This window comes from Phascolarctos cinereus, unplaced genomic scaffold (genome assembly GCF_003287225.1).
Source record: "Phascolarctos cinereus isolate Bilbo 61053 unplaced genomic scaffold, phaCin_HiC Scaffold_726;HRSCAF=1367, whole genome shotgun sequence".
NCBI classification, from domain to species: Eukaryota; Metazoa; Chordata; class Mammalia; order Diprotodontia; family Phascolarctidae; genus Phascolarctos; species Phascolarctos cinereus.
The window spans coordinates 94,744,163-94,768,906 of NW_027556098.1; the positions used below are offsets into that span (position 1 = coordinate 94,744,163).

The 24,744-nt window shown below is 37.6% G+C and overlaps 1 long non-coding RNA gene across 3 annotated transcripts in view; it reads right to left on the reverse strand.

Moving 5' to 3' along the window:
- The window catches only part of LOC110217536 (uncharacterized), a 112,039-nt gene extending 88,581 nt beyond the window's left edge, over window positions 1–23,458 (reverse strand). Inside the window, exon 1 of one of the 3 annotated variants that reach the window (XR_013482934.1) lies at window positions 22,922–23,458. This is a non-coding gene — a long non-coding RNA (uncharacterized LOC110217536). The remainder of the gene's footprint in view (window positions 1–22,921) is intronic. The other 2 variants (XR_013482933.1, XR_002327060.2) reach the window with 2 other exon arrangements.
- Between the last annotated feature and the right edge of the window lie 1,286 nt (window positions 23,459–24,744).

Genomic DNA, 24,744 nt, shown 5'->3' on the forward strand with positions numbered 1-24,744 from the left:
AGTATTTATTCATTACAATATAATATACTACTCTAATTAGGCCAATTATCTTTTAATCTGGTATTAGTTCTTTTCACAGTAACTAATATTTTTCTCTTGAGGATATAAACATTTCACAACAACAAGAGGAGAAACAGATGGGACATCAATGGTATTGAATTGCTTCCTGGATCTATTGTTGGACTTTCTGTGTAACCTTGGCAGCCTCAGTTTCTTTAAAATTCTAGACCAGGAGTGTGCTCTGTCAACTCATAACAGATACAAAGTAATTCTGGAAGTGCATAGAATATTTTTGAACAACAAAGGTATCTGAATTCATTTTTTTTGCTGCCAATTACATTCTAACAGCATCACAATTCATTATTACACAGTTTCTCCAGCTATGTTTTGCCACTGTCATGACTGAATCACTTTTCAACAGGAAATTTGAGTAAATGTATAGCTAGATTAAGGCCATCATATTGAATTTCATACAACAAAAATATATATGCATGCAAAAACAAATCCTTGGAAGGCTTGTCCTATACAAGTGAGTTAGCATAGATTTCAGGAATGAAATGGCAGATCTGGATAAAGAGATTACAAATTCTTGATCTTGAGATTATGAAACTTGTTCTTGAACTCTGAAGTTGCCAGTTTGAGATACAACCTTCTTTCCTACCAAAGCTACGGATCCTAAAGCTGCTCTCTTTTCTTTCCCATCTGCTCTCTCTCCTCCCTCCATAATCATGTTATTGAGAAACTGGACCGGGGGAACTAGCACATCCAGCAGTCCAGCAAAGGGAAAAGAAAGAATGCACATGCATGCTTTTATGACTGGGCCCTCATATCTAGCTACCCACTGGAATTCCAAACTCATTCAACTACGATGTACAGGTTTAGTTCTAAAAGAAAGAAAACAGGGTCAAGTAAATCCCCTCCTCTAATAAATTCCTGGATCATCCTTCCTTCCCCCAATCAGTAAAATGCACATTTTTTTGACTGTTGTGTCTTTGTTTTATATTCCTAACCTTTAACACAGAGCCTTGAACGTAGTATACTCAAATGTTGGTTGAATTGAGTTTAATTGAATGACTTCCAGTACTGAAACATCTATGACTAGGGCCCAGTTGTTTTGCTAATTTATTGCTTATTACACTAAATTATAACCACTGAGTTTTTAAAAAAGTATTTTATTTCATATATCCTGAAACAAAATTCCTTAAACTTAATTTCATATGAGAAAAGCTTGGTATAATATGGTTAGCCTATAAGAGGGTAGGGGACCTCTATTCTATTGAGGACCACTGAACCAAGGGGAAGGGGGTAAGTAGCATCTTAAATAATTTTTCTTCTTTAGAGAAATGTAATCATTTGCCTTTTTTTTTATTAAGAATAGGGAAAATGAAGCAACTTAGTTAATCCCTTTTTTAAAGATGAGAACAGGAAAAAAAATAAAATTCTATGTAGGAAATATAGTTAATACCTCAGTTTCTTCATCCAAAAAATAAGGGGTTTGGACTAGAAGATTTCTAAGGTATCTTTCATTGCTAATATTTTATTTTTCTTTGGAATTTCTATTTATATATACAAATGCATATATTTTATATCATAGAAGAGTATGTACAGGCAACATATACTTTTATGAAATATAAAAACAGCATACACATAGTTTTCTCCAAAATTAATATATGTATGCATATATATATATATATATATATATATATATATATATATATATAAAATTCACAGATCATAGATTATTAGAAATAGAAGAAACCTCAGAAATCATCTAGTCCAAATTTCTTATTTTTCGGATGAAGAAACTGTATTTCCTATGTTGTGCTTCATTTTTCTTTTCTTGATATGTTGTGTTTTTGAAGCTAGAGGTACATGAACTCTCTTTCTTTTTCCTGAGGCTAAGAGGAGAGATACTCTCTTCTTCAACTGTCATCTATTTGGTGTAGATGCAGGCAGCTTCTTGATTACGCTATCAGACAGGAGCCTAGTTAACTTAGTCTACAGTTAGTGGCCTCAACCTCTTACAATTTAAGCAGATTACATTAGTTTTTTGGTTCTTTCCTGCCTCCCAGAGACAGGCCAATTACCCTTAATTATTCTTTACTGTTCTCTCAGAAACAAGAAGACAGCACATATTTCACATGTGCCAATTCCTAATAGGCTGACCCAAAGGAGGACACAAACTCTCACAAAGGGTTTGTTGAGGAAAGGATGCCAAAGCCTGTCTAAAGTAAATTCCCTCATTTACATAGTCCTGCCTGTGACATTGTCCTAAGCTCTTGCTTTGCAATAATTCTCTTTACTAAGCTCACACAGACTGTTGATCAGATAATTGCCATCAAAGGAGTCCCTCAAACTCATAGTTATTGGTGTAGGCTAACTGCCTCCAACAGGCATGGCAGCTGATGGGAACAAAGCTCCAGCTGTGCCATCTGTTCAATTGATCTCCCTCTGTCACACATCTGGGCTCTAGCTTTCCCTCTCAGCCTCTGCCACGACATTCTACACTGCTACTTATGATTGCATGGTAACTGTGACTTCCACCAAGGACACCAAGATTTATTTTCTTCTTGCTAGGTGTCTGAATCTTAGACAATCTTGTCTGTGCTGGCAAAGAGAGCCAAAAGAAATTAAGTCAAGGGCTAGATCAGGCCACTTGGTTGGAGTTCCTTCTCTTTATTTAATGAGTTAATCTAATTCTACAGCACTGGCATTATAAAGGGCTTCTGTTGAACTTCAGGTAGATTTGTTTGTAAAAATGAAATCAGATTCACTAATGCTTATATCTTCAACCCATACTCCTTAGATCTCATTACACTTTACCCAAAAGTAATGCAACATGGTAGTAATTTCCTTATAAGTTGCAACAAATTGCATGAAATTATATCTGCTCTCTCTATCAATTTCTAGAATGTTATGAGAAGTTTACTTTTCCCTTGTATACACAGTGCAGTTGGAGTCTGAATTGTGCTCTTCTTATTACTTAAGAAAATGACTCACTTTAAACGTACTTACGTGCAGAACTTTATCATCAGATGGTCAAATATAGCAATTACTATTTGATTTGTCTCCATGACCTTCAACAGTTTAGTTCAGTGAGTATGACTTAATTAGAACTTAGATATTGGGAGTGGTCACTAAATCAGGGCATGCCTAAATAAAAAATTCATATCTACATACATAGCAATTTTATTTTGCTCTCTTCCTGGATTCTGCTATGAAAGCCCAACTCTAATGATTCACCATAGCACAGAGGTGACCCTGGGCCCTAGAAGGTTATGCCAGCAGCATAAATCTTGCTTGACAGGTGCTTCTAAGCTATGTTTATTGTCCAGGGCCCAGACTAAGTTCACATTTTCATTCATAGAAAGTTTGAAACTGTTTTTTTTTTTTGCCCCAATGACTCAAGAAATTAACAAAAATTCCCCAAACTCCTTAGTCCTGTGTAGTCTCTGTTCTTCAGTGATGGTGGCAGAATGACAGAAAAAAGAGGCAGAAGGGTTAAGAATTGCTCTATTATTAGGCCTTCACAAGCTTTATTACTATTATTATTTATTTTTTATTGTAAGTTTTTGGTACAGTATTAGAGGAACCAATCTAAGTGTATAGTGACTATCTTGATATAAATCTAGTCAGAAGACATAAAGAAATAGTCACTTAATAGAAGTGTAACACTAATATTTGGTGGTCTTATTTGCCACTTCATGTGTGGGCTACTAAGAGTACAGGTTTGCACACTTTCCAAGCCCAACTTAACTTTATTTATATTATCCTGCCACAAAAAGAAATGAGGTTAGTCTAGCATTATCTATTCATGATGAAGCCATTCTGGTCTTTAACAATCGTTGCTTCCTTTGTAAGCTTCCATGACCCATCCATTTACAATTTCACCGTGAAGAGAATCAAATTCATGGAAGCTTGCAGACTCCACCCTCTTCTCCTTCTTGATAACTTGATAGTATTTGCCTTTCTCCAGTCCTGCAGCACCTTTCTTGTTCTTTAACATCATTCAAATAACATTGACAGTAGCTTAGCATTCATGTATGCTAATTCCTTTAGTACTCTGGGATGTAGTTCATTTGGGATTGGTGACTTGACTTCATTAAGAACATTTAATACTATCCCACTGTCTCCTCACTTATCCTAACCTACTCTCGGTTGACCATTTTTGTTTTATCATTGTATTTAAATGTAAGAGAAATAAGACAGCAAAAGAGTTGAATAGTTCAACATTCCCCCCCCATCAGTTATTATCTACCTTGAACAGCTGTCATATCCCCCCTTACCATCTTCTTGCCCCAACACAGATTTTTTTTTAATCCTAAATGCCTTTTTTTCTCCTTAGCCTGAGCTTAATCTGGGTTACAATACCGGAATCTTAATGGACCCTGATTCTCTTTTTGTATTTTATCAAACCATGTAACCTACCAAAATCTGAATTTTTCAGTGGGTTACTATTCATTCACAATGGACTTTTTTTGGTAGCTTCCTTATTTTCTTCCTCAATGGAACAGTTTCTGCTTATGTCTTCATTATTTAATTTTTGAAAGTTTCTCATCTTCCTCGGACCAACTTGCCCTTTGGAATATTAGGTGCTGTATAGTGGAAAGAATAATGGATTTGGAGTCAGAGGCCTCAAGTTCTAAATGTACTTTAGAGACTACCTTTGTGACACTGGACAAGTAACTTCACCACTCTTTCCTTAGTTTCCTCGTCTATAAAATAGAGGTGCTGGACTAGATAATCTTTAATGTCCCTTTCAGTTCTAGATGTATGCTCATAAGATTCTGTGAAATATCATATTTTACCTAATCTTTCTCTGTAATATGGACATCTGTTCTCTCCAAATCTGGGGTACATGTCAAACTATGATTAATTTCCCCTTTGTCAGTTGCCCCCAAGTTTCCTGTTAGAAACCATATCCTGCTCGTTGGTAAGAATTGGGTCCCAAACAGCAACTTCTCTTGTTGCTTACTCTACTTTTAAGGATGAAATTATCATTAGGAGGAACCATGGCTTTATCATATGCTCTGGTATTGGCAAGAAGAGAGTGTACAGATAGCCAGATAAGGGGTGGTCCTTTTCCTTGACAGGCTAACTGCTCTACATGCATAAGTGTTCCCATTTCATCCTATCTTCTCCAGCAGATTACTCCATTTATAATCCCTAATATCTCACTAATCTTCAATTTCTCCTTATCTTCTGTCTGCTTCCCTACTGCCTCCAAACACGCACATGTCTCCCTCATCCTCAAAAAAACTACATTTGTTCCATCCATCTCCATTAAATATAGTTCAGTACCTCCCTTTCATGTCTAAAGTCCTTGAGAATGTCATACAACTGGTACCTCTACTTCCTTTCCTCTTAACTCTGTAGTCATTCTGAACTTATCCATCATTCAACTGAAATAGCTTTTTCCAAAGTTAGCAGGGATCTCTTAATGGCCAAATCTAATGATCTTTCCTCATTCCTCATCCTTCATGACCTCTTTGCAGCATTTTTTAATGTCAATCATCCTCTGCCTCTTGATATTTTCTTCAAAGTAGTTTGTCCTTAAACTACCTTCTCCTGATTCTTCTCCTACTTTTTCTGGCTGCTCCTTCTCAGTCTCCTTTGGTGGATCTTCATCCAAGACAGTGAGTGTCCCCCCAAGTTCCTAGAACCTGTACTCCTCTCCCTCTCTAGTATTTCATTTGATGATTTCATTGTCTCTCAATTCAATTCTATTATCATCTCTATGTTGGTAATTCTCAGATCCATTTGTCTAGCCCTAACCTCTCTCCTTGCCTCCAGTCTTGCATTTTCAAATTGCCTGTTAGAAATTTTGAACTGGATATCCCATATCAATCATAAACTCAACCAGTCCAAAATGAACTCATTATCTTTTCCCTCCAGCCCTCTCCACTTTCTCTGTTACTATGGAGCCATCCTCCCAGTCATCCGGGCTTACAATCTAGGTGTTATCCTCAACTCTCTATTCTCTCTCACCCCATGTAGCCAATTAGTGGCAAAATCCTGTTGAGTCTACCTGTCTAGGTTCTCTTATATATTCCTGTTTCTTTACCCCGACACAGCCACCACCCGATTCGGGCGTCATCATTTCAGTCTTGGATGATTGAAATAACCTGCTGTTTGTCCTTCCTGCCTCAATTCTCTTCCCACTCTTGTCCATCCTCCGCTCATCTGTTAAATTATAATCATAATTTATAATCATAAAGTGCAAGTCTGTCCATGTCACCTGGGCCTCTCCTCCTCTCCCATTGAGTAAACTCTAGCAACTCCATAATCTCCTGATTGGCATTTAAAGCCTTTCATAACCTGGGCCATCCCTACCTTTTAAGTGTCCTTTCAACTTATTCCCCTTCCTATGAACTGTGATCCAGTGACATTGACCTCCATACTGTTCCTCACACAAGAGATTATCTCTTGATCCCAGTCATTTTCACCGGCTGACCCCCATGCCTGGAATGCTCATCCTCCTCACATCCACCTCCTAACTTCACTGGTTTCCTTTAAGTCTCAGCTAAAATCCCACCTCATATAAGAAGCTTTTCCCAATCTACCTTAGAGCTCGTTTCTTCTCCTTGTCAATCATATCCAATCTAACCTACATATACTTGTTGCTATATTGTTGTCTGTGTATTGTCTCCTCAATTAAACTTTGAGATCGTAGAGAGTAGATGGGTTTCTTTTCCCCTCATTCTTTGTATCCTTAGTGCTTAGCAGAGTTCTTGGCACATAGTAAATGCTTAACAACTACTTATCAACTTGACTTGACACGACAATTTTTCAAATATTTGAATATAGATATCATACACCGACCTGAGTTTTCTCTTCCTCAGACTAAATATCCTCAGTTCCTTTGACTTATTTTCATTTGGCATATCTTGGGGCTCACTGTCATCCTGGATGTCTCACTCTGATGGTCCCTAGTTTATTAATATACTTGCTAAAATGGGGGGTTAAGAACTGAACAAAATAATCCAGATGTTTTCTGAGTAGTGAGAGAGTTGATTCATTGAGGACCCCTACTCAAATGCTAATCAGTGTTAGTCCATTATGATTCTGTAAGGGGTAATGATTCTTAGCAATTATTTCAATATATTCATCTAGTAGTACATATTTAATCAATCATCTAATAATAGGTATAAGAATAAGCAGTATATTAATCCATATTTTGCATAACCTACATAAAAATATAGATTCTAATAGTAGAGCCCTTTAATAGGCCTCAAACTTTAATGTAATGCTCATTACTTTATACCAACTATGGAACTCACTTGTGCAACCACAAGAATGCTGATAAAGATATTTCCATCTTGTTTTGCTCAAATTCCATGACCAAACCAAACATGGGTAGTGGCATTTTATGGAAAATCCCCCCTGATAAATTCTTAGAGTGTATGTATAGCTAGTACCATCTTCTGCATAACTTAAAGAGGAGCTCATTCATCTTGTGACCACCTAGTCAGTGGAGATGTTCCTTGCTTCATCCAACTTGTGACCCTGTTCACAGATCATTTTTGCTTATCTTAGCTTATGTGTCATATGTCACCAAATGGGATTCTGTATTTTACCATGTCTCTTTTGCGTGTTTGGGTATCAAACTCTATAATAAAAGGTCCTGGAAGAAGGGGGCATCTCAGATGGTGAGGAAGATCTGAGATCCACTTCATTAGAAAGAACCATGAACCCTTTAATAAAGCGTCATTGTCTCATAGCTCTGCCTCAGCCTCTTTTATTGTAGGTTGGACCATTTTAATCCCCACAGTAGTACAAAAGTGGGACCATCATCTCTATGGACCCTGATATTATATATTAATATATATTATATATATAATATATATATATATATATATAAATATATATATATATATATTTAATATAGTCTAAAAATGAACGTGCTATATTGGTTTATCATAGTCCACTATCGTCTCATGTTGAGTTTTAAGTTCACTAAGAATCTGAGATTTTCTTTTAGGGAAAAAAATGTTTTTTAGCGAAACTTACCAGATCCTATTTTGTCAACTTGATTGTTTCCAATCTGACTGTAAGAATTTATGTTTTTCCCTATTAAATGTCTTCTTTTTGGATTTGATCCAATACTTTATCCTGTATACACACATACATACATTGTTCATCCATCGTTTTAGCCTTCCCTACTAACTTTTGCTGTTTTTTTTTTTGTAATTTGCTATGTGTCATGCATGTCTTTATTCAAGGAACTGATAGAAAAAAAATTAAAGCAGAAATTCCTGAGACACATCACCAGGGTCTTGTTATAAGTTGGCATGGAGCTACTCTTTGGGTCCATGAATGTTGTATAGTAGCAAAGTTTAGATCAGAGCACCTGGGCAACAGTCAATAAATATTTATTAAGCACCCATCTACTGTGTGCCAGACACAGTGCTAAGCATATTGTGCTAAGCTCTGGGCTAAGCAGGCATTGGGACAGCTAGGTGGTGCAGTGGATAGAGTGCTGGGCCTGGAGTCAGGAAGACCCGAATTCAAATCCACCCTCACACACTTACTAGCTGTGTGACCCTGGGCAAGTCACTTAACCCTACTTTCCTCAGTTCTTTATCTGTAAAATGATCTGGAGAAGGAAATAACAAACCACTTCAGCATCTTTGAAACTCCAAATGGGGTCATGAGGAGTTGGACAGATCTGAAACTGCTGAACAATAACAACAAGTAGGCATTATGTCCAGCTCCACCAAGGTAAATGAGGTTATTAGTCCATTTTACCTTTTTTTTTTTTAAGGAGATAAGCATGATCATGAGTCACTCTGGTTCCTACAGCATACAAATAACACAAGCACACATTTAAATGCCCTGGGTTTAATTTGAATTATTCAACAGTACCCTCAAGAATACATAAGTCCTGCCTTCAGTACAATGTAATGAAGATATCAGCAAACCAGAGTCAGTGGAGAAAGGAGAGCAACAAATGACATCCGTATTCCAACCAATGACTCCAGTTTCTCTCCTTGGCCACCTCCATGTGGCCCAAGATGCTGCTTGCTGTTTTCTCACAGAGCTACTAATATCTACTGATCTGCTGATGTCATCTAGTGCACTGCAGGTTCTCTTCTGTGATTTTGCCATTACCTGCCAATTCTCTGTTGAATTTTACCCACGAGGGAGTGAGTGGTTAAAGCTCTTTTGTGAAATAACCACAGTCTCAAAGCTATTTCAGTTCTTCTTTGTGCCAGACCCACAGCTTATCCATTGATCACAGAAAGAGTCTCTTCAGATACATCTTTTTGACTATATGGTTTCTTCTCATTTGCCACTCTTCTAGACCCACCTAATATTCCCCTTAGTAATTAGTATCAAGGCCATGCAGTTGATTGTAGAGCTTCACTTGTTAAGACTGGACAGGGTGAAGTAGAGCTGATTACAATTGTTATGCATTCCTATAACTACAACTAAAAATTGCTGCTCTTTCCATAAACCCGTCTATAAACCCATTCCTAATCCTGTGCCATGGTTTTAAAAAAAATTAGAAATTTCTATATTTTAGCAGATGAAAATTTATTAGTTACATATGCAGTAGTGATTTCAAAAATCAGTTGTCTGTAATTAGATTTTTGACTAGTTAGAGTAGAGATCTAAATAACATCCAAGTTAAAATAAAGAATATAAATGAGATACAATTGAAAAACTGTTGGCTTTGGAGTCAAAGGTCCTGAGTTCAGATCATTCCTGAGTTACTACCTAGGTAATGCTGGGAATTCTGATTTACTAATCTATAAAAGAAGGGAGTTAGACAAGATGGCATTTAGCATCTCTTCTAGCTCTCAATCCATGATCCTACAAAAAGAAGACAAATTGGAATTACTTTTGCTTCCAGCAAATGGGAAACTGATGAAAGTAAAGACATTGGCTATTAGCATGAGAAGCAAGACAGTCACAATACTAATGACAAAATAACCCATAAGCTGTGCTATTCAGAATAACTTGATCTCCTTTCCAAATGAAGAGACATGATTGCTGAGGTAATACTGGTTTATATTACTACCTCTTTGGTAAACATTATGAAAGAGTATGATAGAAGATTGAGCAGAATCATCTACACCGAAGTTTTACTTGAATGCCTCCTAATGATGTGGTGATGACCCAGAGCCCTTAAAGATTATGCAGACAAAGTAAAAACTTCAAGAAATCCTATAACAAAAGCTAGCATTTATATAGCACTTTAAGGTTTGTGAAGCAGTTCCATTGGGTTAGCTCTAATTTCCAGCGTTGTGCCATCCTCCAGTGAAATAAGTGTGTCTTCCCTCACTTTATCCAAATCATCTATTGGAAAGTAAAATTATATGTTCTCCACTGGAGAAAGGACATTCAATCTACACAATTGGAGGAAATATTTAGGTTTGTGAAAGCATCTTGATCACTTATTCAAAGTGCTGGCTTTGAATGGAGGAAAACTTTGTTTCAAATCATTCCTCTGATATTTACTAGCTGTGTGACCATAAGGAAGAGCCTTAACCTTTCTGAGCCTCAATTTCTTCATTTATAAAAAGCAGATAATGATACTGACAGTACCTACTCCACAAGGCTGTTGTGAGGCTTAAGTGACATGTGTATATAGATATACATAGACATTTATTTGTCTATCTACATATACATATACATACAAATGATAGATATATACCCATACATATATAAAGTGCTTTTTCCAGAATGAATTTTTTAAATATTTTATTTTTTCCCAATTACATGTAAAATATTTTTAACATTCTTTTTTTTTTTAATTTTGAGTTCCGAATTTTCTCTTTTGTATGCCTTAAAATGATGTATTAGCAATAATTGTTGGGACTGGACCTGTGATTCTATTGGTATAGGGAACTCCCTGGTGAGGAAACTGTTTCTACTGATGCAAGATGGAAACTTCTTTGTAACCTACCATCTTAGAGTGTTGCCTAGAGTACTGAAAGAGTAAATTGGGTCACTTAGCCAAGTATGTGACAGAAGAAGGATTTGAACTCAGTATTTTTCAGCTTTTGGGACAATCCTCTACTACATCATGATATCTTTCCTATACAAAATGCCTTCTAATTTAAAATTTAAAGCTTCAAAATCTGTTTTAATAGCTTAAAACTGCATTAAAATTTTAATATAATATTTCATTGACCTACAAATGAAGCACATGAGTTATACATGGGTTAAAAACTTGTTTTTGATTCTTTCACTACATTCTTTAAGCACAATATGGTTTGTTGACTACTGAGATCACATTTCTGGACCAGATTTCTAGTGATAAGCTGTGACTATCCTACAGTTTACCAGATATATTTTCAAAAGTATCACTGCCTAGAAGGTGGCTTTAACTCATTGTAATTATATGTATATGTGTATACATACACATATATACATACACATACACATACACATACACATACACATACACATACACATACACATATACATATACATATACATATACATATACATATACATATACATATACATATACATATACATATACATATACATATACATATACATATACATATACATATACATATACATATACATACATATATTTGGGCTAGGCAATGGGGTTAAGTGACTTGACCAGGGTCACATAGCTAGTAAGTGCCAATTGTCTGGTCTGAGACCTCATTTGAACTCAGGTCCTTCTGACTCCAGGATCAGTGCTCTATCCACTGTATCACCTAGCTGCCCCAACTAGTCGTATTTTTTCCTCATTTTAAAAAATCAACAGTTGGTTTCAGTAGTCAGTAAAGGTATTTTGTAACCTTAAATTATAAGGGAAATTGGAAATAACTGAGAAACATGTCTTTTAAGCAATACCTACTCCAAGTTGAAAGGATTATAGGAAATATGGTAATAACCCTCAATTAGTCATGAGTAAGCACCCTCCTAATAAAAACCAAGATGGAAGTGAGAAGAATCAAGAATCAGTCATGTTATAAAGTTTGGCAGCCATAGGAAGGACATAGGTTGCCACACAACAGAGTATGACTACTGTGGAGGAGGAGGATGTCTCCAATAATAAAAGAGAAGTTCAGAAAAGGGGGATTTGGATAGTGAATTTGGATTTGGACAAGCTGAATTCAAGCTCCCTATGCAGTATCCAGTATTATTTTATGACTAAAAAGGCAGCTGGTGATGTGGAGATCGGGAGAGAGATTAAGACTGGGTCTATAAGTCTGGGAATTGTCTGCATAAAGATGATCACTGAACTCATGGGAGCTGATGACATCATCCCCAATGAGATGATAGAAGAATTAAAAGGCCCAGGACAGAGCTTTGGGGGATATCCAGAGTTAGATGGGAGAATGACCTGGATTAAGATCAAGCAATGGAGACTGAGAAAGAGTGGTTGGACAGGTAAAGAGGAGATCCAGAGGATAGCAGTGTCATAAGGACCTAGAAAAGACTGAGTATCCAGGAGAAGATAGTTGATGACAGTAGAGAGGCTGAAGAGAGATAGAGAAGGACAAGGATTGGGAAAAGGATTTTAGATTTGACAATTAAGTGAGCATTGGTAACTTTGGAGAGAGTAGTTTCAGTGAATGATGAGTTCAGAAGCCAGCTTGCAGAGGGTCATTGACAAAAAGACAGACTCCAAATAGATAAAAATATTTATAGCAGCACTGTCCAACAACTCCAGCTCTTCCAAAGGGTTGGAGAATTTAAGGCTGTCTTCCATGCATGACCTATTCTTTCCCTGGGTCACTGCTTTTGACAGTTTTAACATTGAACTGACTCTGGTACCTAAAGCTTGCAGAAAATTCCCCCATGGTGCAATAAAACCCCTAGATCTTCCACCCCTCCCCCAACCTTGTGCCTCAGAGGAAAACCTCCCTGACCAAGTCTACTTTGCTTTCTCTTCCTGACAGTGGGTACCCAGAAATGGCACTGTGGCATCTTAAGGCCTCTCTCACCTTCCTATAGAGTGGTGTACTAAGATTTCTAACTTCATGGGGCCTTTTGTCTCAGGTCTGAAGGTCTATTCCCACTCTATCAACTAAATTTATCTTTACCAAAGTTGAATTAAGGGCAAGCTTCCACCTCACCTTGGCGAGTGTTTTGCATTACTGGGTTTATGCTTTGTAATTGCTTGTTAGGGTTCTAGGAATGGAAGCCAACTCATAACTTTAAATGCTTGGCAAGATCCAGCACGTATACAACTGAAGAGAAGGAACTGGTAAAATTGTGTAAGTTATGGCTAGTGAGAGAAATCATGACTAGATAGTACATAGGTAGATGTCTCACTAGATCGCTTCCATTACAACTAATCGCAACAGACATTTACATAGTTTTGTGGAATTACAAACATCACAGTTTGCATACATGAACTCATTTGGTTATGACAACAACTCTGAGGTAGATAGTGTGTTATGTCAATTTTATGTATAAGGAAACTAACTAAGGGTTTAAATGGGTTTAAATGATTGACCAAGGTCACACAGACAGTAAGAGGCAATGTCAAGAGTCAGACTGCCTCCATCAAGGAGTAGGGGTGTAGGCATTAGCTTTCCAAACATTAGGAAAAGTATGATACATCCCCAAGAGGGATGTATCAAAGTGAAGATCTAGAACCTTCATGGAAAGGCCTTCAAAGGATCATCTGATCAATCCAGCCTGATAAGATTTTATTACTGCCATTTTACATATAGATAACTGAGGCCCAGAGGGTTTAAATGACCTCCCCAAGGCTACACAGTAAAGCAGTAGTAGAAAAGACAGTGGAGACAGGTGCCTTATATATGATCTATGTATCCATCCTCAGTTTTTCTTCTGAGGTCTAGCTACTCATCATAAATCTATCTATTGGACATTTCAAATTGGATATCATAGCTGTCTGAAACTCGATATGCCTGTAACCCAACTCATTATCTTTTCCCCCAACCCACTGTTTTTCTGAACTGTGCTATTTTGGTCAAGGACACCGCTATCCTTCCAGGTACCCACATGCTCAACCTCACTACAGCTTTGGCTTCTCACTCTTGCCAAAGCTTGTCATTTTTACTCTCACAATCTCTTACATAGTTTTTTTTTTTCCTCTAGTTACACATCCACCACTCCAGTTCAGGTATTCATCATCTCTTACCTAGATGAGAAGGAGTCAAACTCAAATTGAAAAGGGGCCACTAAACTGTTTCATTGCAGGCTGAATATTGACTTAGAAAGCCACATATTAACAAATCTTTGTTTCATTATTGTTTTAGTTGCTTTGTTCAATATTTCACAATTACATTTTAATCTGGTTCCACAGTACTCTAGAGTTTTGCTGATATACTCTGTATTTGACACCTCTGACCTAGACCATTTCAGCAGCCTACTAATTAGGCTCCATGCTTAAACTATTTTCCTGCTCTGCTCCACAGGCCTTCTTACTACTATTCTTCACACAAAGCATTCCATCTCCTATATTGATGCCTTTGCACTGGCTGTCCCTCAGGACTAGAATGCTGTCCCTTCTGACCTCTGCCTCTTCAAATTCCTGGCTTCCTTTAAGACTCAGCCTAAGAATCATCTACAGGAAGTCTCTTCTGGCCCCTGTAGCTATTAGAGCCTCACCTTCAAACTTAATCATGTATTTATTTTATAGCTATCCATATAAGCACATAGTATCTCTCCACTCAACAATACCAGATTGTAAACAGTTTAAAGGCAGGCTTTATTGTCACTTTTCAGTTTGTATTCTCAGTGCTTAGCACAGTGTTTGGCATGCAGTAGGAGTCTAATAAATGCTTGTTGATTGGTTGATTGATCTTGCTTCCTAGTACAATGGTTATTTCCACTCTATTACCTTACCTTTCTCTGCACCATTTTGTAGTGGTGGTGTTCATAGGGATATTTGTCTTAAGGCATCACCTATAATGATGTTTGAAGTAAAAAGGATGGAATCTTTACAAGTAAGCAGAAGATTCAGAGCAGATCTTTTTTACACTCATAAAGGGCATTGCTTTTGCCAGGTGTCTCACAGTCCTCATTAGTTTCCACTGAACCAATAAATTAACTAGCATTTATTAAGTGCCTATCATGTGTAGGACACTGGTAAGTGCTGGTTGGTAGAAAAATAGTAATGGTAGCTAGCACCTATGTAGTGCTTTAAGGTTTGCAAAGCACTTTTATAAATATCATTTTATCCTTACAACAAGCCTGGAAGGTAGATGCTATCATAACCCCACTTCACAGATCAGGAAACTGAGGAAAACAGAGACCAAGTGACTTGCCAAAGGTCACACAGTTAGTAGAGTATGAGACAAGATTTGAATTCAGGTGTTTCTGACTTTAGGTCCAGAACTCTGTACTTTGTGGTACCTAGCTAAACCTATTCTTAGCAATTTTCTCTCTGCTTCTTCAGGGTTCAACATAGATTAAAATGTCACTGGATGGTGGGTTTCTTGCCCTGGCATTCCAGCATCTTTAAAACCTGTCTAGAAGCTTTTCTTTTATGCAAAAAAATGGCATTCTGTTCTGTTGACTTCTCAAGATGACTGACAAATGTTTGAAATTTTTACCTTACAATAAACAGAAGGTCAAGTAAGCTGTTTTATGGCAGCCCTTTGAAGTGATGAATCTGGAGCTATCAGTGAATGGTTTGTTACAATGGAAGAAGAAACCTCTTGGTCCTATCATTGAATGGCAGAACCAGTAAGAGAAAGCATATTTGCTCAATAATACATCAGAAAGTCATAGGGTTGGTGGACCACAAGGAAACAGCCCATGTCCTTGGCAATTCCTCATCTGGGGACTTAGGTCTCTACAATACCAAGCCAAAGAGGAGTTAGTGTGAACTCTTCAGATTTGGTATGGAGCCCTGCAGAGTAGATTTGAACTCCTGGACTGGCCCATGATTTTGGGGGTCCTCTAGACCAAAGCAGATCACAATGATGTAGATCATTGGATTTAGAGTTAGAAGGAACTGTGTTCCAAATCAAAGATTCGCAGGGTCCTCAGAGACCACATGGTTAAACTTGCACCCAAAAATGAATTCCCTTTGTAACATGTCCAACAACTAGGTGGTCATCCAGTTCTTGCTTGAAGACATCCAGTGAGGGGAAACCCACTATTTCATGAGAGATCTCATCTGTTTTTGGATATCTATAATTGTCAGGAAGTTTGTCCCGACACTAAGCTTAAATTAAACACTTTGTAATTTCTACTCATTGTTCCTACTGGGACTAAGAAGAACAAATTTAAATTCTTTTTTTTCCATATAACTGACCATCAAATACTTAAAGACAATTCTCCTACCTCCTCTTAATCTTCCTTGTCCAACCTAAATATTCCCAGTTCCTTTAACTGTTCTTTATGTGATACGAACTTGAAACTGTTTATCCACTGGTTACATCTTCTGGATGCTTTCTATCTTATCAATATCTTACTTAAAATGTGGCTGAACTGAACACAATACCCCAGATGTGGTTTGACAAGGGCAAGATTATCACCTCTATGATTGCCTTAGTTTTTTTGGCTATCACATCATACTACTGATTCATTTGTGAAGATGTACTATTGTCTATGATATCAACCCTCTCTTGCACTCATGAAGCTGACTTTTTGAACCAAAGTGCATGACTTTACATTGATCTCTGATAAATTTCATCCTATTAAATTTGGCCCAATGTTCTAGCCTATATAAAGCTTTTTGGATCCTTACTATGTTATCCACTGTTTTTAGGTGTCCCTCCCAGCTTTGCTTCATCTGTAAATATGATACTGTATGCTCTCTGTTCCTTTATTCAGTTAAAATGTCAAAGAACACAGAGCCGACCACAGATTCCTGGGCACTCCACATTTTCCTTTTAGGTTAGTTTGAAATTTGTCATGAATGAATTATTCCTTAGGAAAGACCTTTAAACTACTCTGAATCCACCCAGTTGTATCATTATCTAGTCCACATAGCTCTATCATTTTCACAAGAATAATATGGGCTAGGAATGATGGAGCACATCTATGGTCCCTACTACTGGGGAGACTGAGGATTGCTGGAGTTTAGGAGTTTTGAGGTTCTGTGAGCTAAGCTGACTGAGTGTTCAGTACCAATATGATGAGTCTCTGGGGAAAAGGGGGAATGGAACAGGCTGCCTGAGGGGTGAAATGACCAAGTCTGAAACAGAGGAAGTCAAATCCCATCTTGATCACTAGTGAGATTGGGCCCAGGAGTGGCTGCTGGGGAAGGTAGTGAAACCCAGTCTCCAAAAGCAAAAATAAAAAGAAATAATAACATGTAAGCCTTTGCCAAACACTTTATTATTATTGGATTATTTATTATTATTGGATAGGTAATCAGAACATTTATTAAGCACTTATTATTTGCCAGGCATTGTACTAACTGTTGAGTACATGAATACAAATAAATAAATTTAAAAAGGTACTTTTCCCCCAAGAGCTTACATTCTAACAGAGAAAGAAAACATGTAAAGGAAAGGTGGGAAGGGGGCAGAGAGGATGAGGAGAGATTGCATTCACAGGAGCAAGTCTGTTGGTAAGGAGACAGAGAAAAATGATCAAAGTCTAGGCACATCTTGAAATAATGGTCTGGGCCAGAGATTTAACTAAGCAGAAGAGAGGTCTGCAGAACACAGGGATCTCCAGGGTTAGAAGGCTGCTGCAGGGATGGTGGAAAAGACTGGAGAGTGAGGAGTAGAACCTGGAGTCTTAAAAATCTACAGTGTGCCCCTAATCTAATAACTCCATTAAAGAAGGAAATGAGATCAGTTGAAAGATCTTTGTGATTACCTCTTCCTTTTTCATTCTTCCATTAACCTTCCCTGTAATAAAACATTCTATCATTTTGCTAAGAATCAGGGTCAGGCACACTGGCCTATGTTCTATAGGCTCCATTCTCTTGCCCTTTGGAAACTAGCAAAACATCTTTTCTCCTATCGTACCTTTTCCGTTTTCCATCATAAAAATCACTAACAATGGCTTAACAGTCATGTTTGCTAGGAATTTCACCATTCTGAGATATAGTTCAGCAAGAGTGAGGTAAGTACTCTCTTACTCTCACCATGATGACCTTGGGCATTAACTCCTTGTTAGCCATTTGTCATCTACATTTTCCAATTTTAAGGTCATTCTTCTTGTCAGAGGAAATATGAACAAAATAAAGGTGAGTAGCTTTGCATTTGCTGTCATTGGTTATTATTATTCTATCCATACAGGTTAACCCCTTTATTTTTATAAATGAGACAACTGGAGCCTAGAGATATGAAGTAATTTGTCCAAGGTAGCACCAGATACGTGAGTCAAATCCGATTTTTCTGACTGTAAATCCAAAGCACTTTCCACTGCACCACACTATCTGTAACTCAGCTGTATTCCAGATTGCCCCATGGCATTGACCTCAATGACATACTTCCTTTGTTATTTATATCTTTTTGCTCAGCATCTTTACATATCTGCTAAGATATAGGTCACTTTCTGAAGATCTGTTCACTCAACAAAAAGGACTGAGAAGGAAAAAGGCAATTGGGATTCAGCAAAGGATGTACAAAAGAAAAGAAGATGCCAATTATTGGAGACTAAGAAAAAAAAAAAGCACTGTGAGTATCCTGCCTCATTAAGGTCTCTGAAACAGCAATAGCCTCCACATCGCTCTTTCCACCAAAGGATGTGGCTAAAACCAGAACTCATCTCATAACACATGATCAGTCACTAAGTACAAAGCACACAGTTCTCCCATTAAAGAGGAAGAGTTCTGCACAATGCCATTTTGGAGCCGGAAATGCTTGCTTCCTATAGAAACAGCCTGCTGAAACCACTGTTACCAAAGCAGAAAGATCCAATTACAAGTACTTCTTTGTAGGGGAAATTCTTGATAGCTTTTAAGTGTAACTTTACTTTATGGAGCAAAATATTGATTAGGTTGTACCTCTAGGAAAATAGAGAAGGAACCCTCCCCCTTCTCCATCCCATATTTTCCCTTCTCAAATCATTTTCTGAATAAATGGAAAATTTTCTTTTTCTTTTGCTTCCTCTGCTCTGCCCCCAACCCCCCAAAGACTGCAGAAAATGGTCTGCTTCCACAGAAGAGAAAGAGTAATCAGGCTCAAGTTACAAAGGGAGGAAAAAGATGAAAGGTTAGAAAGGCAGAGAACTTTGCTGACTTGCATACAGAAGGCAGAGGAGGGTCTGAAAGGCAGGAAATAATGATTACCATTTGGACTCCATATCAGAGTTTCCACTTTGGTTGAACCATTCAAAAGGAAACTGCAAAGATTAGTTTACTTACTGTTTAGGGCAATGCATAATTTTAGAAAAACCAATCACTTAAAAGTAATAACATCTACATTATTCAATAATATCCACACTAATCTCACTCTTATTCAGAAGGTGCTCCTCTCTCATTAACAGCTGGACATGTTTTGCTTAAAATAAAAGGAGACAGGTGAGTATTATGATTTGCTCAGTGGCACCCTGTGATCTGAGCACGGAATATGGGTAGTGGAGGAGTGGTGATCAGAGAATGCCATTCACATGGCACAAAATGCTATGCTTAGTAATACTCTGTTTCTCCAACTTAATTTCCTGCCATTCCCCATCTCATGTGCTCTGCCTCTGAGTGGGTGGGATTCCTCTTGAACAGAAGTTAAAAATAATTCCAAGTAATATCATATCAGAGGTCACATAACTTCAGAAATTATAGGGGACTCGGTGGTCAGTTCAACCCCTACCTGAGGAAGAATTCCCTCCATGTCAGATCCACAAAATGGTTATCCAGTCTTTGCTTTGAATAACTCTGGTGAAGGGGAGGCTACTTCCTAGAGATATAACCCACTTATTCCACTTTTGGAAAGCTGTAATTGTTAGAATTCCACTCTCCTTCCCCCACTTTAATCTGTGTCTAAATTTCCTTCTTTGCAATTTGTACCCATGCTTCCAATTCTGTTTTTTCAGAATGGACAGAAGAAGTCTCACTCTTCTCCTAGGAGACAGTTTTTAAAATATTCAAATATTCTCAAGTTCTAGCTCTTCCATGAAGCCTTCCCTGACCTCTATCTCCCTTTTCTGAATTCCTATTGTACTTAGAATCTGAACCACACCATCAAACATTTAATTTAATATCAATTTTGAACTTTCTATTTTTCCTTGTTTTTATGTATATTATTAATCTTATCTTCTAAAGAAAATCTTAAGCTCTTAGATAGCCCAGATCATATCTTCTCATCAGTTATTCTTCCTACTTTCATATCTGTACTTTGCTCATGCTGTCACTGATATCAAGAATGGACCTAGCAAACTTTCAATTGTTGAAATTTGTCCCTACTATCAAGGCTCATCTAAGGTGCTACACTTCAAAACCTTTCCTGATTAATTCCCAGGGCTTCACTCTTCCAGCTAGAAGTAATCCCTCTTCCTTCTTTTCTCCTTCCCTTCCTTCCTTTCTCTCCTTTCCTTCCTAAATTCCTGATTATTTTTTAATGGGGAAAAGAGTAACCCAAGCTTTAGATCCAAGACTTGAATCCCTTCCCACCAAATAGCAATTCCACAATGAACATACATAGCAAATGGTAAAGAAAACCATTTATCCAAGGCAATCAATCAATCAACAGAGATTTATTAAGCGTCTATTATGTATCAGGCACTGTGTTAAATGTTGGGGATGCAAAAAGAGGCAAAAGATGGTTTCTACCCTCAAGGAACTAATGGGGAGACAACATGCAAACATATATATGTATGTATGTCTACATGTGTATATATATATATATACACACACACACACACACACACACACACACACATACACAGACACACACACACACACACAAAACAAACTATATACAGGATAAATAGTAAATAAGTAAAAAAGGGAAAGCACTGGAATTAAGAGGAGTTGAGGAAACTTTCCTATAGATGATAGGATTTTAGTTATGACTTAGAGGAAGCCAGGGAGATCAGTGGTCAAAGCAGAGGAGGGAGAGTGTTCCAGGTATGGGGAAAGCCAGAGAAAATGCCTAAAGCCAAGAATGGAATGTCTTATTTGTAGAAAAGCCAGGAGACCAGTGTCACTGGGTCGAAGAATATGCATTGGGACATAAGGTATAAAAAGACAGGAAACATAGTAGGGGACTAGATTATGAAGGATGTTTGAATGCCAAACAGAGCATTTTTATTTTTTGCTCCTGGAGGAATAGGAAGCTACTGGAGTTTATTGAATGGGGATCAGGGGCAGGGGTGTGTGTGTGTGTGTGTGTGTGTGTGTGTGTGATATGATCATCAGACCTAAGTTTTAGGAAAATCTCTTTTGTGGCTGAATGGAGAATGGATTGGAGTGGGGAGAGGCTCAAGGCAAGTAAAGACCCACTAACAGACCATTGCAATAATCCAGACATGAGACGATGAGGGCCTGCAAGCTGAAAGTGAGGATCTGATTAAAGTTCTACATGCTGGCTTCTTTCCAGAGTTTTTCTCCCTTCAAGTCCCTGAAGACAGGTTGGAATCCTACATTCTTCTCACTTGATGCTTAGAGAAGAATGAGACTTCTTCTGTCCATTCTCAAAAAAACAGAATTGGAAGCATGGGTACAAATTGAAAGAAGGAAATTTAGACACAAATTAAAGTGGGGGAAGGAGAGTGGAATTCTAACAATTACAGCTATCCAAAACTGCATCTCTCTTCTCTCCCATTCTCAACAACTATACCCTAGCCTACAAAGGTGTGGGATATTGATCTCTACCAACGAAGAGACTGCTCAATATCAATGGGCTTTGTGGCTGTGGTTACAATTAATTGACTTCTTCTGTAATTCCACTAAAGTGCTGTTTAAATTTCCTATCATGAAATGGTGGAGATCCTGTGTTCTCAAAGGCAAAGGTTATTTCAACTGAGCTTCAGTGATGTCTCATGCTACCAAGATGAATTTGCTTTGAGTGTAACTCATGAAGGACTGTATGAGTATTATGCAAGGACCAACCCGATAAACTCAAGATGCTTATCTCCAGAGGGGATTGGATTTTTCAGTCGCAGCCACTATCAAGATATCTATGGTACTTAAGAGTTTTAGTTTGCTTTGCTGACAAAATCATGGATCCATAAAATATTGAAATGAAGTCCTATATAACCCTTTTAGCACCTAGCACAGTTCTCAGGATGCAGTAGATGTTGATTTCAGACCTTAGGGTTATTACATCATGATCTATTAAGATTGCAGGAAACCCTTCAAGTGTTGTCTGATCAGGGTGCAAAGCAATGGTCAATGGTTGAGAATTTTTAAGTTTGCTGATGATTTAATTTCTCCTCATTAAGATGCACAGGTTGCTGTTATGTTAGTTTTTCCATTTGCTATTTGCCCTTCTTGACAACTTGGAAAGAACAGATAAGATTCCAAAGGAATAAACATCTGTTTCATATTCATAATGCTCTCGTGGAAAAGAAAATATAAATCATAGGATAAAAGATCTAGATCTGAAAGGGATCTTAGAGGTCATCTAATTCAAGCCCTTTATTTTATAGATAAAGAAACTGAGGCACCGAGAAACTAAGTGACTTGGCAATAGCGGCAGGATTTGAGCCCAAGTGTTTTGACTTGACAGCCAGTGTTCTTTCTACTTTACTAAGCTGAAGTATGCCAACCATATAAAAGCAATCCTACGGTAATTTCTTGGGAACCATTGCTCAAATCTGAATAACCATAATGTTTATCTCAGTAAAACTCTTGGGCTTGCTGAAGAACTAAGTAGATTAGTTAACTTGCTAATGTCAAGACCTAAGATCATAGTATTTAGAAATGAAAAAAATTTAGAGGTTTATGCAGTCAGTAATCATTAATTAAGCTTCTACTGTATACCAAAAAGTATGATAAGCAGTGGGCACACAAAGAAAGGGGGAAAAAAAACAGCCCTGGTCCTATAAGAGCCTATGTCACCTAGTAGAATTCTCTTGTTTAACAGATAAAGAACATGAGATCCAGAAAGGGAAAGTCATTTGCCTTAGTGTCTAGTAAGTAGCAGAGCTGCCAAGATAGAAACCCAGGTTTTCTGACTCCAAATCCAGTGTTCTCTCCAAAATTCAGTGTTTAAGGCAACAACAACAAACAATGATCTCTCCAAAATACCAAGTTGCCCCTTTGATCAACTAATTTTCTTTGTTCTGTGTCTTCTTTATATTCAGGGAAATATCTCATCTTCTTGCATCATGCTTTCTTAATATAATCCCCAATTATAATCCCCAATTTTGAGAATGTTTTTCATAGAACATTTTCACCTCTTCTTTGTTCTGGTATTCTTATTGAGCAAGCCTTAACTGGGGCCTCTTTTGCTCACTGCAGCTGATAGAATTAGTTTTGCTTTCACTGAAGTGGGAAAAAAAAGAAGTTGTAATTCAGGCACTTGGAGATAGTTTCAGTGAAGTTGCTTGTTGACCCAATATCCTGATCACCAGTCATGAGGACAACACTGATTGTCATCACTTGGACATCACCATCGTCACTTTCCCAGAAAGTTAATGCAAATCTCTGATAACATTTCTGTCTAAAAAAAATCTTAATTCAGCAATGAAAAGGTGAATTTGAAAGGGATCTTATTGCCAAACAACTAAAGTTTGTCCCAACAACCATTTCTCATAAATCATTTGCGTAGCCGTGTGGGTCATAATCTTCTTTGAGTCTCAACAGCGCCATCTGCTGGGTAGGCCACTGCAGGAGCATTAATATTGCAAGTAGTGCATAACATGAGTTTTAATAGCCAATACCACAATTAAGAAAGAAGTGCTCACTTTTTCCCCCTAAGCTATTCCTTCTAAGCAACCTGCTAAATCTTCCTATCCCTTAAAAGAAATTAGAAGTAGAAGAGAGAGAGAAGATTGTGAAAATGTTTATGTTTGAATTGATTCTGCCATCTGAAGTGTTTTGCAGGAATTCATAGAATGGAGATCTGGAAAGGACCTTACAAGTCATTTAACTCTACCCCTTTGTTTCCTAAATGATCACACTGAGACCCAGAGAGACTCAATGAATTGCCTAGGTCATACAGCTTGTAAGGAACAGAGTTAGGGTTTGAACTGAGGCCCCATGACTCTAAATTCAGTGGTCTTCCCCCCCCCCATCATGGAGTCCTCTTTTCTTCTCTTTGAGGTCAATATTGGATTACAATTTCTGTATTGTATATAGGGAAACAGAGCAGACATGGTAAATGACGCTTCCCCTAAATGCTACATTAAGATGTGGGTACCACTGGAAAGGGAAAAAGTGGTCTGTTCTCTGCTTGTTTTCTCTGACAGCTCATGTTATTGAAAGCATTATTGAAAATGCATAATTTGAGATCACAGGGATTGAAAATTTTTGACCAAAATTATTACTGCCCAAGAAATTAGCATGTGGCCCATATATTAAATAAACATAATTAATCATATTTAAAGTGGCAGCCTATTATTTCCACCATGGTTACATTATGAGAGTAATAAGACTGCTCTGATTTGTGATAAGATTTCTCAGCATTAGGTGTTCTTGGTTCTTTTTCAGTCTGGAACTGTGATTTTATCTGCGAAGGGCACTGTCTGGGTGGAAACCCCTTCCAGTGTGCATGCAGATTGGCAATTTGTAACTAATATTCTTATAAAATGTATTAGGGGCACTGGATGTTTAAAGCTAGTATGTATCAAAGGAGGACTCATAGGCAGGTCTTCTTCACTGCCAGGCTAGCCATCTATCCCACAGTGCCTCTCAGAACTTTAGAAAGCACTAACAGCACAGCTAATATGTTGAAATGGAGAAGCACAGATTCAAGTTTATGAGAAATTAACAGCACAGTCATG